Source organism: Equus asinus, chromosome 28, assembly GCF_041296235.1.
Source record: "Equus asinus isolate D_3611 breed Donkey chromosome 28, EquAss-T2T_v2, whole genome shotgun sequence".
In the NCBI taxonomy this organism is placed as follows: Eukaryota; Metazoa; Chordata; class Mammalia; order Perissodactyla; family Equidae; genus Equus; species Equus asinus.
Window position 1 is genome coordinate 48,630,611 of NC_091817.1, and position 14,321 is coordinate 48,644,931.

Below are 14,321 nucleotides of genomic sequence, written 5' to 3' on the forward strand. Positions count from 1 at the left end.
CTCTCACCTCCAGGCCCTCGCCCGCACCCCCGCTGGCCCCGCGAGGGTTAAGCAGAGGCCTCCGGAGCTGGGTGGATTTACTGCCCCAGACCTTTATCATCTCCCCTGACGCGAGGGCTCACATTCCCCACTTAATTACTCGTCTGGCAATCAGCAGAGATGCCCCTTCTCTGTGGAGCTGCCTGCAGCTGTCAACTGTTTATTTACTTTTCCTCGGCCCCGGGAATGGCTGTAATTTAAAGGTTCAGATCTCAGCTACCCTGCCTGGTGCAAACCCCGCTTAAACACTTCCATATTGCTCGGGTGGAATGCTGCTGGGAGCCGCCCCACCTCCCTTCCCGGCCGGGGGCGCTGGGGAGCAGGTGTTCCTGGTTATCAGGGCTGAGGGCCGGGCGAGGGGACACGGCTGCCCGCCGGGGATGCCTGCCGCTGCCGTCCGCGCGGAGAGCTCGGCGCAGAGCCTCCGGCCACGGTGGGGGTGAGGACCACGACATGCTAGGACGGGACGGCCCCCGAACCACCCCCTCCGAAAGAAAGTTGTCCCCTGCCACAGTTCAAGCCACAGTTCTCGCTAATTCCTGCGCCAAACGGTGTAATTGCCACTTAAGTTGTCAAATGGCATCCAGATGGTCTTACCTTTCACACCAGCGGTTTAATAAGCTTTTAGGCGTGACCTTTGCCGCTTGTCCTCCACCTGCCCAGCCCCCCGGTTTGTGAAATCTGAGCCCACAATTAGATCTGATAATGAGTGCCCGGGCGACCAGCCTTGAACTCTGCGAGCTCGCTTCAAGGGGTGCCCAGCGAGTCACCCCACGCCACTGACAAATGGCATGCGTCCCACTGCAAACGGAGGGGCCTCCCGTGCACAGCCCCCCTGGAGGACTGCCTGGGGAGATCACAGAGGCCCTGAGAGGCCCGGGAGTGCATCTGGGGGGGCCAGGCAGCTCGAAAGCTCAGGTGGGCTGTTTCAGGAGCCAAATTCTGGCAAACCGGAGGCTCAAAGCTGACTGTGTCCCCCAAGGCTGCTGTTTAGGGCTGTCTGCCCCCAGGCAGCCCCCCAGGGAGGAGCTGTTTCTAGTACTGCCCCCCAAAACAGCACCGACAGGTGGGCACCAGCGTGGGGATCAGCGTGCTGCCACGAGGCTGCATGCAGCCCTATATCAACTCAGACCCTTCGAACACACTCGAGCTGGAATAACTCCTTGGTGAAGGTTTTGCTAGAGGGAAGAACCATCTAGAACTGCAGAGGATCAAACTGCACTGTCTGTTTTGAAAAGTTAAATGATTCTTTCCCAGCACGGGGCAACTCCTCCCACAGTCCTGGAGCTAACATACATCTACCATTGTGCATGTTGGGGACCACGTCCAGGACTTCCCAGGCATCGACTGCTCTATCCTCACGATAGCCCAGCTGCTGGTTTTATCCCCCTTTTTGTAGATTAGAAAACTGGGGCCCAGAGACGCTGAGTAACTTGCCCAAGGTCCTACAGCGGGTGAGGGACAGAAATGGGATTTGAACCCAGGTAAGGGTTTGTATAAGAGTCTGGAAAATGCCGATTATTCCAAGAACAGCCCCCCATGCCAATGTTCTCAGTGCCCTGGCAAACTGAAGAAAGTGGATAGAGGCAAAGAGAAGGGCAAACCAGAAGGCTTCTCCGTGAGGGGCTGGAGCAGCCGGGGATGGAGGAGGCACCAGACACTCGAGCTCTTGGACAGGGAGAGAAGTTTCCATGGGAGAATCTTGTCCCTGATCTTTGCCAGGTTCTGGTTAGAACAGACCACAGACCAGAGAACTACGAGAGAATGCGACCCAAGAGGGAAACTGGCAAAATGTCTTTGTTCCGCCTCCTTCATTATATTTGACTCTTTTTAGGGCGTCAGTATTCCCTCTTCCTGACCCTTACAGGCATCCCGGGTTTTAACAGTCTCATCTCATGTTGTCATTGAGAACCTACTGCTAAGGTTGTGTTGCCATTCTTACTAAGGTGTGAATGACTGACATTTAGGAGCTGAGATTGCATTTCAGGCTATCTATCACCTTAAGGTCACCTTGGCTTTTCAAACGAAGAGACTATAAGAAGTCCCAAAATAAATACGATGCATGGAAAAATCATCATTTTTGCTAAAATAGTGGGAGGGGTACAATGGCTTTTTAAAATACCTCTGCCTGTAATCTGGAATGCAAAGCAAAAATGATATGAATTTTTAATGTAAAGAGATACCAAAATGGCCCAGTTGGGGCAGGTTTCCTCTTGGTCCACACTCCCGGAAAGGGGAGCCTACTCTGTGAAATATTCTGTGATAGAAAGTCCTGCGGAACAAGGCCTTGAATGAGGCGAGTGGTGCATTTCAATGGTGACATTATCTGGCAGGTAACAAATTTATTTCAGCATGAGCTGGGGGATCGCGGTGACAACTCTAGGACTCAGAAGCCACCTGTATTAGATTTTTACAAAAAGCCCACCTGTCTTAGAACCCTCTGGGCCAGCCAAGAGTCCGCTAGCAGGGAGCTCGATGGCAGACCCATCTTGTCCCCGAGGGACCTCTTCCTACACCACGGCCACAGCTGCCACCTACAGCCCCTGATGCGCCTCACAGCTCCTGCCTCTGAGCCTTAACATCGGCCCCTCTGTAGCCTGAGGTGTCACTCTCCCTTGTTCACCGGGAGGACGCCGGCTCGGAACTGAAGGCGTCCCTCTGCACCCCCACACCGTCCTCACCTCTGCCACAGCCGCGTCCCCCTGCCGACTGCCCTGGCCACGCGTCTCTGCCCATGGGGGCTGGAGCTGTCTGACTCACCCTTCTGCCCCAGGCCCAGAAAGCCACTTGGCCCCTGGTGGTCAGCGCCTGGGGATGCAGGTCGCACAGCATCGTAATCGCTCATTTCCTCACTTGCTCGTACCCCCCAGAACATGGGCCCCGGGGGGCAGGGATGGGGTGTATTCCGTGCCTGGTGGGGGCAGGCGCCATCCACATGCGAACAAATGAACCTCACCAGTTCCATTCCTCAATAAGCCTTTTTCCGCAGACCTGCCGCTGAGGTCCAGGGCCCTGTTTGTCCCCAAGTTAAAATGAGACCGCATTTGTTACCACAGGAGGACACAGACAGACGAAGTGACTTGCTCAACGTGTGGCTCCAGCAAAACCAGACGACCGTCAGGCTGGCGACGCGGATGAGGCTTTGGAAGAGAAGCCGGTGGGAAAGAGCAGCTGGGATGCGGCTCAGACGCGCTCACGACCTCGGGGGCCTCGGCTGGGTGGGCCACCTGTTCTCCCAGACGCTTTCCTGTCTCCACACAGCCTATGAAGTAAGGACTATTACCGTGCCCACTTTACAGAGGAGGAAACTGAGGATCAGAGACAGTCAGCAAAATGACCAAGGTCACACAGCAGTAGAACTTGAATTTCAGTGGGAACAGACCTATCGAATGCCCATAAACACCCCTGTCCCCGAGAGGAGGGAAGGACGAGCTTAGGGGTGGTGGGATGGGGAAATAGATTGACGTGCTTTCTAAGGCCCAAAGTCAGTCTCCTTCTGAGAGGGGTGTGTGTGTGTGTGTGGGGGAGTGTGTGACCTGTGTTAACGTGCACGTGTGTACGCCCGGGTGTTGGCGCATGTGAATGAATGTGATGTGTGCACTTACGTGTGTGTGTGTGTGTGATGTGTGCACGTGTGTGTGTGCACGTGTGTGTGTGTGATGTGTGCGTGTGTCTGTGTGATGTGTGCACGTGTGTGTGTGATGTGTGCACGTGTGTGTGTGCACGTGTGTGTGTGCACGTGTGTGTGTGTGATGTGTGCACGTGTGTGTGTGATGTGTGCACGTGTGTGTGTGTGATGTGTGCACGTGTGTGTGTGATGTGTGCACGTGTGTGTGTGTGATGTGTGCACGTGTGTGTGTGTGATGTGTGCACGTGTGTGTGTGCACGTGTGTGTGTGCACGTGTGTGTGTGTGATGTGTGCACGTGTGTGTGTGTGATGTGTGCATGTGTGTGTGTGTGTGATGTGTGTGTGTGATGTGTGCATGTGTGTGATGTGTGCACGTGTGTTGTGTGTGATGTGTGCACGTGTGTGTGTGTGATGTGTGCACGTGTGTGTGTGTGTGTGATGTGTGTGTGTGATGTGTGTGTGTATGTGTGTGATGTGTGCACGTGTGTGTGATGTGTGCACGTGTGTGTGTGATGTGTGCACGTGTGTGTGATGTGTGCACGGGTGTGTGTGATGTGTGCACGTGTGTGTGATGTGTGCACGTGTGTGTGTGATGTGTGCACGTGTGTGTGTGTGATGTGTGTGTGTGATGTGTGCACGTGTGTGTGTGATGTGCGCACGTGTGTGTGTGATGTGTGCACGTGTGTGTGTGTGATGTGTGCACGTGTGTGTGTGTGTGTGATGTGTGTGTGTGATGTGTGTGTGTATGTGTGTGATGTGTGCACGTGTGTGTGATGTGTGCACGTGTGTGTGTGATGTGTGCACGTGTGTGTGATGTGTGCACGGGTGTGTGTGATGTGTGCACGTGTGTGTGATGTGTGCACGTGTGTGTGTGATGTGTGCACGTGTGTGTGTGTGATGTGTGTGTGTGATGTGTGCACGTGTGTGTGTGATGTGCGCACGTGTGTGTGTGTGATGTGTGCACGTGTGTGTGTGTGATGTGTGCACGTGTGTGTGTGATGTGTGCACGTGTGTGTGTGTGATGTGTGCACGTGTGTGTGTGTGATGTGTGCACGTGTGTGTGTGATGTGCGCACGTGTGTGTGTGTGATGTGTGCACGTGTGTGTGTGATGTGTGCACGTGTGTGTGTGTGATGTGTGCACGTGTGTGTGTGTGATGTGTGCACGTGTGTGTGTGATGTGTGCACGTGTGTGTGATGTGTGCACGTGTGTGTGTGTGATGTGTGCACGTGTGTGTGTGATGTGTGCACGTGTGTGTGTGATGTGTGCACGTGTTGTGTGTGATGTGTGCACGTGTGTGTGATGTGTGCACGTGTGTGTGTGTGATGTGTGCACGTGTGTGTGTGATGTGTGCACGTGTGTGTGTGATGTGTGCACGTGTTGTGTGTGTGTGTGATGTGTGTGTGTGATGTGTGTGTGTGTGTGATGTGTGCACGTGTGTGTGTGATGTGTGCACGTGTGTGTGATGTGTGCACTGTGTGTGTGTGTGATGTGTGCACGTGTGTGTGTGATGTGTGCACGTGTGTGTGTGATGTGTGTGTGTGATGTGTGCACGTGTGTGTGATGTGTGCACGTGTGTGTGTGTGATGTGTGCACGTGTGTGTGTGTGGTGTGTGTGTGATGTGTGCACGTGTGTGTGTGATGTGTGCACGTGTGTGTGATGTGTGCACGTGTGTGTGTGTGATGTGTGCACGTGTGTGTGTGATGTGTGCACGTGTGTGTGTGATGTGTGCACGTGTGTGTGTGTGATGTGTGCACGTGTGTGTGTGTGATGTGTGCACGTGTGTGTGTGATGTGTGCACGTGTGTGTGATGTGTGCACGTGTGTGTGTGTGATGTGTGCACGTGTGTGTGTGATGTGTGCACGTGTGTGTGTGATGTGTGCACGTGTTGTGTGTGTGTGTGATGTGTGTGTGTGATGTGTGTGTGTGTGTGTGATGTGTGCACGTGTGTGTGTGATGTGTGCACGTGTGTGTGTGTGATGTGTGTGTGTGATGTGTGCACGTGTGTGTGTGATGTGCGCACGTGTGTGTGTGTGATGTGTGCACGTGTGTGTGTGATGTGTGCACGTGTGTGTGTGTGATGTGTGCACGTGTGTGTGTGTGATGTGTGCACGTGTGTGTGTGATGTGTGCACGTGTGTGTGATGTGTGCACGTGTGTGTGTGTGATGTGTGCACGTGTGTGTGTGATGTGTGCACGTGTTGTGTGTGTGTGTGATGTGTGTGTGTGATGTGTGTGTGTGTGTGTGTGATGTGTGCACGTGTGTGTGTGTGATGTGTGTGTGTGATGTGTGCACGTGTGTGTGTGATGTGCGCACGTGTGTGTGTGTGATGTGTGCACGTGTGTGTGTGATGTGTGCACGTGTGTGTGTGTGATGTGTGCACGTGTGTGTGTGTGATGTGTGCACGTGTGTGTGTGATTGTGCACGTGTGTGTGTGATGTGTGCACGTGTGTGTGATGTGTGCACGTGTGTGTGTGATGTGTGCACGTGTGTGTGTGATGTGTGTGTGTGATGTGTGCACGTGTGTGTGATGTGTGCACGTGTGTGTGTGTGATGTGTGCACGTGTGTGTGTGTGATGTGTGCACGTGTGTGTGTGATGTGTGCACGTGTGTGTGTGATGTGTGTGTGTGATGTGTGCACGTGTGTGTGTGATGTGTGCACGTGTGTGTGTGTGATGTGTGTGTGATGTGTGTGTGTGTGATGTGTGCACGTGTGTGTGTGATGTGTGCACGTGTGTGTGTGTGATGTGTGTGTGTGATGTGTGCACGTGTGTGTGTGATGTGTGCACGTGTGTGTGATGTGTGCACGTGTGTGTGTGATGTGTGCACGTGTGTGTGTGTGATGTGTGTGTGTGATGTGTGCACGTGTGTGTGTGATGTGCGCACGTGTGTGTGTGATGTGTGCACGTGTGTGTGTGTGATGTGTGCACGTGTGTGTGTGTGATGTGTGCACGTGTGTGTGTGTGATGTGTGCACGTGTGTGTGTGTGATGTGTGCACGTGTGTGTGTGTGATGTGTGCACGTGTGTGTGTGATGTGTGCACGTGTGTGTGATGTGTGCACGTGTGTGTGTGTGATGTGTGCACGTGTGTGTGTGATGTGTGCACGTGTGTGTGTGATGTGTGCACGTGTGTGTGTGATGTGTGCACGTGTTGTGTGTGTGTGTGATGTGTGTGTGTGATGTGTGTGTGTGTGTGTGATGTGTGCACGTGTGTGTGTGATGTGTGCACGTGTGTGTGATGTGTGCACGTGTGTGTGTGATGTGTGCACGTGTGTGTGTGATGTGTGTGTGTGATGTGTGCACGTGTGTGTGATGTGTGCACGTGTGTGTGTGTGATGTGTGCACGTGTGTGTGTGTGATGTGTGCACGTGTGTGTGTGATGTGTGCACGTGTGTGTGTGATGTGTGTGTGTGATGTGTGCACGTGTGTGTGATGTGTGCACGTGTGTGTGTGTGATGTGTGCACGTGTGTGTGTGATGTGTGCACGTGTGTGTGTGTGATGTGTGTGTGATGTGTGTGTGTGTGATGTGTGCACGTGTGTGTGTGATGTGTGCACGTGTGTGTGTGTGATGTGTGTGTGATGTGTGTGTGTGTGATGTGTGCACGTGTGTGTGTGATGTGTGCACGTGTGTGTGTGTGATGTGTGTGTGTGATGTGTGCACGTGTGTGTGTGATGTGTGCACGTGTGTGTGATGTGTGCACGTGTGTGTGTGATGTGTGCACGTGTGTGTGTGTGACGTGTGTGTGTGATGTGTGCACGTGTGTGTGTGATGTGCGCACGTGTGTGTGTGATGTGTGCACGTGTGTGTGTGTGATGTGTGCACGTGTGTGTGTGTGATGTGTGCACGTGTGTGTGTGTGATGTGTGCACGTGTGTGTGTGATGTGTGCACGTGTGTGTGTGTGATGTGTGCACGTGTGTGTGTGTGATGTGTGCACGTGTGTGTGTGATGTGTGCACGTGTGTGTGATGTGTGCACGTGTGTGTGTGTGATGTGTGCACGTGTGTGTGTGATGTGTGCACGTGTGTGTGTGATGTGTGCACGTGTGTGTGTGATGTGTGCACGTGTTGTGTGTGTGTGTGATGTGTGTGTGTGATGTGTGTGTGTGTGTGTGATGTGTGCACGTGTGTGTGATGTGTGCACGTGTGTGTGTGTGATGTGTGCACGTGTGTGTGTGATGTGTGTGTGTGATGTGTGCACGTGTGTGTGTGTGATGTGTGCACGTGTGTGTGTGTGATGTGTGCACGTGTGTGTGTGATGTGTGCACGTGTGTGTGTGATGTGTGTGTGTGATGTGTGCACGTGTGTGTGATGTGTGCTCGTGTGTGTGTGTGATGTGTGCACGTGTGTGTGTGATGTGTGCACGTGTGTGTGTGTGATGTGTGTGTGATGTGTGTGTGTGTGATGTGTGCACGTGTGTGTGTGTGATTGTGCACGTGTGTGTGTGATGTGTGCATGTGTCTGTGTGTGTGTGCACGTGTGTGTGATGTGTGTGCGTGTGTGTGTGTGATGTGTGCACGTGTGTGTGTGTGGTGTGTGTGTGATGTGTGTGTGTGTGATGTGTGCACGTGTGTGTGTGATGTGTGCACGTGTGTGTGTGTGATGTGTGTGTGATGTGTGTGTGTGTGATGTGTGCACGTGTGTGTGTGATGTGTGCACGTGTGTGTGTGTGATGTGTGTGTGTGATGTGTGCACGTGTGTGTGTGATGTGTGCACGTGTGTGTGATGTGTGCACGTGTGTGTGTGATGTGTGCACGTGTGTGTGTGTGATGTGTGTGTGTGATGTGTGCACGTGTGTGTGTGATGTGCGCACGTGTGTGTGTGATGTGTGCACGTGTGTGTGTGTGATGTGTGCACGTGTGTGTGTGTGATGTGTGCACGTGTGTGTGTGTGATGTGTGCACGTGTGTGTGTGATGTGTGCACGTGTGTGTGTGTGATGTGTGCACGTGTGTGTGTGTGATGTGTGCACGTGTGTGTGTGATGTGTGCACGTGTGTGTGATGTGTGCACGTGTGTGTGTGTGATGTGTGCACGTGTGTGTGTGATGTGTGCACGTGTGTGTGTGATGTGTGCACGTGTGTGTGTGATGTGTGCACGTGTTGTGTGTGTGTGTGATGTGTGTGTGTGATGTGTGTGTGTGTGTGTGATGTTTGCACGTGTGTGTGTGATGTGTGCACGTGTGTGTGATGTGTGCACGTGTGTGTGTGTGATGTGTGCACGTGTGTGTGTGATGTGTGTGTGTGATGTGTGCACGTGTGTGTGTGTGATGTGTGCACGTGTGTGTGTGTGATGTGTGCACGTGTGTGTGATGTGTGCACGTGTGTGTGTGTGATGTGTGCACGTGTGTGTGTGTGATGTGTGCACGTGTGTGTGTGATGTGTGCACGTGTGTGTGTGATGTGTGTGTGTGATGTGTGCACGTGTGTGTGATGTGTGCACGTGTGTGTGTGTGATGTGTGCACGTGTGTGTGTGATGTGTGCACGTGTGTGTGTGTGATGTGTGTGTGATGTGTGTGTGTGTGATGTGTGCACGTGTGTGTGTGTGATTGTGCACGTGTGTGTGTGATGTGTGCATGTGTCTGTGTGTGTGTGCACGTGTGTGTGATGTGTGTGCGTGTGTGTGTGTGATGTGTGCACGTGTGTGTGTGTGGTGTGTGTGTGATGTGTGTGTGTGTGATGTGTGCACGTGTGTGTGTGATGTGTGCACGTGTGTGTGTGTGATGTGTGCACGTGTGTGTGATGTGTGCACGTGTGTGTGTGATGTGTGCACGTGTGTGTGTGATGTGTGCACGTGTGTGTGTGTGATTGTGCACGTGTGTGTGTGATGTGTGCATGTGTCTGTGTGATGTGTGCACGTGTGTGTGTGTGTGATGTGTGCACGTGTGTGATGTGTGCACGTGTGTGTGATGTGTGCACGTGTGTGTGTGATTGTGCACGTGTGTGTGTGATGTGTGCACGTGTGTGTGATGTGTGCACGTGTGTGTGTGATGTGTGCACGTGTGTGTGTGATGTGTGCACGTGTGTGTGTGATGTGTGCACGTGTGTGTGATGTGTGCACGTGTGTGTGTGATGTGTGCACTGACAAGTGTGTGCGTGTGTGATGTTTGTACGTGTGTCTATGTTCCTCCCCAAAAAACAAAAGCCTCAAGAGGACAGAAGGAGGCCACCCGGGGGCCACCGCGTTCCCCGGGTCACTGCAGTCCTGCGTCGGGAAGACACGCCATGAGCGTCATCCCAGCTCCAAGCCTGCAGCCTCCCGCTTCCGGTCAACAGAAACCCAGGATGAGGGGCTACGGGGGTGGGGGGGCGTCCCTGTGACAAAGTGGAAAGTTCACAAAAGACAAGCGCCCCAAACTCGGAGGGCCCCGCCGGGCTCCCCTCCATGCCGACTTTGGGAAAAGACGGCAGGAGTTGGATAAACGGAGGGGCAGACCCGTCGGAGGACCACCTCCCCCGAGAACCTGCTGGTTCGGCCCGGGAACCGGCTGCCTCCCAGGCCTCTGCCACTGTCCCCGCAGCCCTGCCCACTGCTGATATGATGGCGGTGAAGCTCTCCCGACACGCCCAGATTGCACCACTGGTCAGCGGGGGTCCTTGGCAAGTGAGCAATTTCTCCCAGCACCCTCGTCTGTGAGGGACCCCACCACCGCCGTCAGCTGACTCTCAGTGCGCATCCGGCCCCGTGCGCCCTGGGCGCTTCCTACACTATATCTCACTCAGGCCTCCAAGGGCTGGTAACACCCCCATCTCCGGCAGGAGGAAACTGAGGCACGACAGGTATATGATAGGCCCGGGGCGGAGCTGAATGAGAGCTGGAACAATAACCCCGCCTCCTCAGCTCTCCTGGGCTTGCGTTTTCTCTGCATGACGAGATGCCTGAGGTCACCTCTGCAGACATTTCCAGAAGGAAGCTCATTGGTCCCGTCAGATGGGAGCGCTTCTGAGGGGTCCTGCAGGGCCCTCTCCTTGTCGTAAATTTTCTTCATGGGAAACTCAAGCGTTTGTCCTAGTCCCTTTGTTACTCGCTATGTCCTGAGACAAGTCAATCCCTCTGGGGCCCCGAGGCCCTCAGCTTGAGGATCCCAGCAGCTCAGCGTTTCCTGAGGCAGGGATCCTGGACCCAGGGGCAGCGGGGAAGCTGAGTCCTTTGTATCATCTGCCAACGTGTGGCAGTTTCCACGGCAAAGAGCACTGGTACCTAAAACGAGGCAGGCCGGGTGGCGCAGCGGTTAGGTGTGCACGTTCCGCTTCTCGGTGGCCCCAGGTTTGCCGGTTCAGATCCCGGGTGAGGACATGGCACCGCTTGGCACGCCATGTTGTGATAGGCGTCCCACATAGAAAGTAGAGGAAGATGGGCACGGATGTGAGCTCAGGGCCAGTCTTCCTCAGCAAAAAGAGGAGGATTGGCAGATGTTAGCTCAGGGTTAATCTTCCTCAAAAAAATAAATAAATAAATAAACCACCCAAGGTCTCTGCTTCGGACTGCAACCTTGTCAGCTCGGTGTGGTCTGCCCAGGGTCTGCGATCATCAGAAACTTTGCCTGGGTGACATCTTTGAACATCAGTGTTGACAGTAAGCGTTCCTCCTTTTCCGAACACCCTCTCTGGGCTTGCTGTGTGCAGAGCATCCTGGGATTCCTCCGAACAACCCTGTTAGAGAGACAACATCATCCCAGTCAGTAGAGGAGGAGGCTGAGGTTCCGAGAAGCTCCAAGATGCACAGCGACCAGGACGGGTGGCCGTGAAGGAGAAATTCGGCCTCCTGATTCCAGAGCCTGGCCCAGGCTGCCAGGCCAGCGTTTCCCCAAACGTGCCATGTCGGAAGAACTAGCCGGGTCTGGTGGAAATGAGGGACTATGGGTCCTGCCCAAGTCCTAATGAGCCTGACTCTGAAACAGGTGGGCCTGAGAGTCTGTGTTTTGAAGTCACGGTCACTAGAGGTGAGATGGAGCACCACTGCCCACACTCCATCACAGAACCAGATTAATTCCCTTTCCATCCACTCGTGGCTGAGTAGAGCATCTTTCAGAAGTGGCACTGGTGGCATCGGGGAGGACAGAAGCCCAGCCCAGACAGGCAGGCCTCCCCTGCCCCGGCTGCCTGCACAGCGTCAGCACTGCCGCCCCCCCAGCCCCCTCCCCGGCCACAAAGAATGGGCGGAAAGGGCCCCGCGGGCAGGAACTCCCCCTGCCGTTTCACACCGCTGTCCTGGGACGGGCCTGCCAGCGAGGAGCCAGGGCCCAGGAGCAGCTGAAGAAGCCAGGGACACGGGGCGCCCGGCCGCGGGCGAGGGGCCTGGCAAACAACCACAGCCCCCCCAAAGCTGGCCCGGAGGGCGCCGAGCAATCGCCCGCGAAATCTGCAAGCTCATCACGGTGCTTGGAAACGTCGGTGGGGACACAACACAGGCCGCATCCTGCTCGGCAGAGATAAGAGAATTCCCAGGTTCTTGCCTCCCCCTGGGGACCGCGGGGCGGGCGGGCAGGAGCTCCAGAAACGTGAGAAAGATGCCCGGGCTCGCTCGCTGCTGGGGAGCTCTCGCCCCCCTCCGCCTCCCCCACTCCGGAGGGGACCTGGGGGTAGGGGGTCTCATGCCCAGCTGGGACCCCAGTCACCTGTTTTGCCCATTCCTGCAAGCCCGCCCTCCCTCGCACTGGTTGTGGGGCCTGGGCTTCTCTGCGCCTCAGTTTCCCCACCTGCAAATGGGGCTGTGGGTGGGAACTACCTCCCGAATTCTTCCAGGATTCCTGCCATCCTGCGTGCAGACCAACTGCTGGCGTCTGTGGAGGATCCACCGCGTCCCCAGCACGTCCCTGTGGTCCTGGGCCCTGGCGTTGGCACAAGCTCCATCATTTCAGTGAGGAAGCCGGTGTGCCGCCTGGAGAAGAAGCTGATGGAGCCAGGTGGGCCGGGCTTGGAGCCAGAGGCCACGCTCGCCACTGCCGCGGAAGGCTCCTTCTGAGAGCCCCCTGGAAGGCGGGACTCTAGTTGACTCAAATTCCATTCTCACTCTGTGGGGCTGTGCCGTGAGGCTCGGTTCAACCCCAAGGCTGAGTGTACATCAGAAATGATAGTGAGCTCAGGAGTGAAAGCCAGCCCTGCACAGCACGTTCCACATGCCAGGAGCCTTCCGTGCACTTTCCATACGATGGTCCCTCACAGTGGCCCTAGGAGGGAGGTGCTGTTAGTCGCCCCATCTCGAAGGCAAGGTAATTGAGATTCAGAGAGGTTAAGTACCTGCCCAATGTCACCCAGCGTTACTAATGGGAGTAGAGCGCCTGCACGGTGCCAGGACCTGACACTCGGGAGCTCTCTTTCTGTGAGTCCCTTTCCTTCTTGAGGGTGGGGTCTCACCATGTCCCTCTTTGTGTCCCCACAGGATGGCGGCACAGTGACCAGTGGATGGAGAGTTGAAAAGCGTAAGTCAAATTGGTTTTATTTCCCAGATTGTTTCGAGGACGTGGTGTCCAGACGGGCTGGAGGAGGCACCATGCTGTTTGAGGCGTGTGGGGGTCGAGGGGTCGCCTAGTGGGTACTCAGTAGCTCCTGCCTCTACGAGGGACCCACACTGCCCCCAGATTTGTTTCCAGAACTCCAGGTCAGCTGAATGAGTTCAGGTAGAGCCGGTGTGTTTTGAGGGGAAATCAACAGTGAGGGGTCCTAGAACCCAGCCAGGAACACAGAGCTGTGTCCTGGGTTTCCAGGCAGAATACACAGGGCATTGATGTGCTAACAACCCCTAATGAGGCCACCCTGTTGGATATGTGCATGACTCCTTTGGTAAGAACAGAACTGCCCATCAAATGGAAGCCCCCCGTGGGCAGACCCCCTTCTCCATTGCCGTGTGGAGGCCAGAACAGTTCCTGCATCTCGGGCCGGCCCGCGGCCACACCAGCCCATGGTCCCACGCCTGCCCCGGGTGGCACCTGTGCTGTACTGAGCACCCAGCAGCAACCAGACGTGCTGGGCGCCTTGCACACGGTGTCTCTCGTTCTCAAGTCAAGAAGGTGCTAGAACCCAGGACAGCCCGTTCCAAGGCCTGGAGCCTCCCTGACAGCTCCAGGGGCAGACTTTAAAGTTCCCTTGTAGGACCCCCAGAAGACCCTGGGAGTCAACTACATTCCTCTGGAAAGCTTTGCAGATGTGCCCTGGAGGCCACCGCTTCCTGCCCCCTGGGGCCCAGTCTGTGAGGATTTGGTGAAATAAGTTCGGGAGCTCAGAGGGGGCTGCAGCAGACACGGATGATGTGCCTCCTGGAGTGCTCGGTGCCCATCTTCTCCCTCACTGCCTCCTTATTTAGAGGCCAGAAGCCTACTGTGTCACTTACCAGCCTCCCTTGCAGCTGGAGGCAGCCAAATGCCCCAGTTGTGACCCATGAGATGTAAAGGGAGTCTGCTGGGACACTTCTGGGAAGGCTTTTGCTTTCCTGACAAAAAGCACAGACCCAGCTGATATAGTCCTGGAAACCCTCTGCTCCTTTCTTCCCTTGAACGCAGACGTGATGTCTGGAGATGCAGCAGCCATCTTGAGACCATGACAGGCCAGGTAATGGCAATGTGGTGGACACAATGATGTCCTCCAAGAAGCGTGCACATCCTACTCTCCAGAACCTGTGAAGTGTTAGGTTTTATAGCAAAGGGGAATTAAAGTTGCAGAT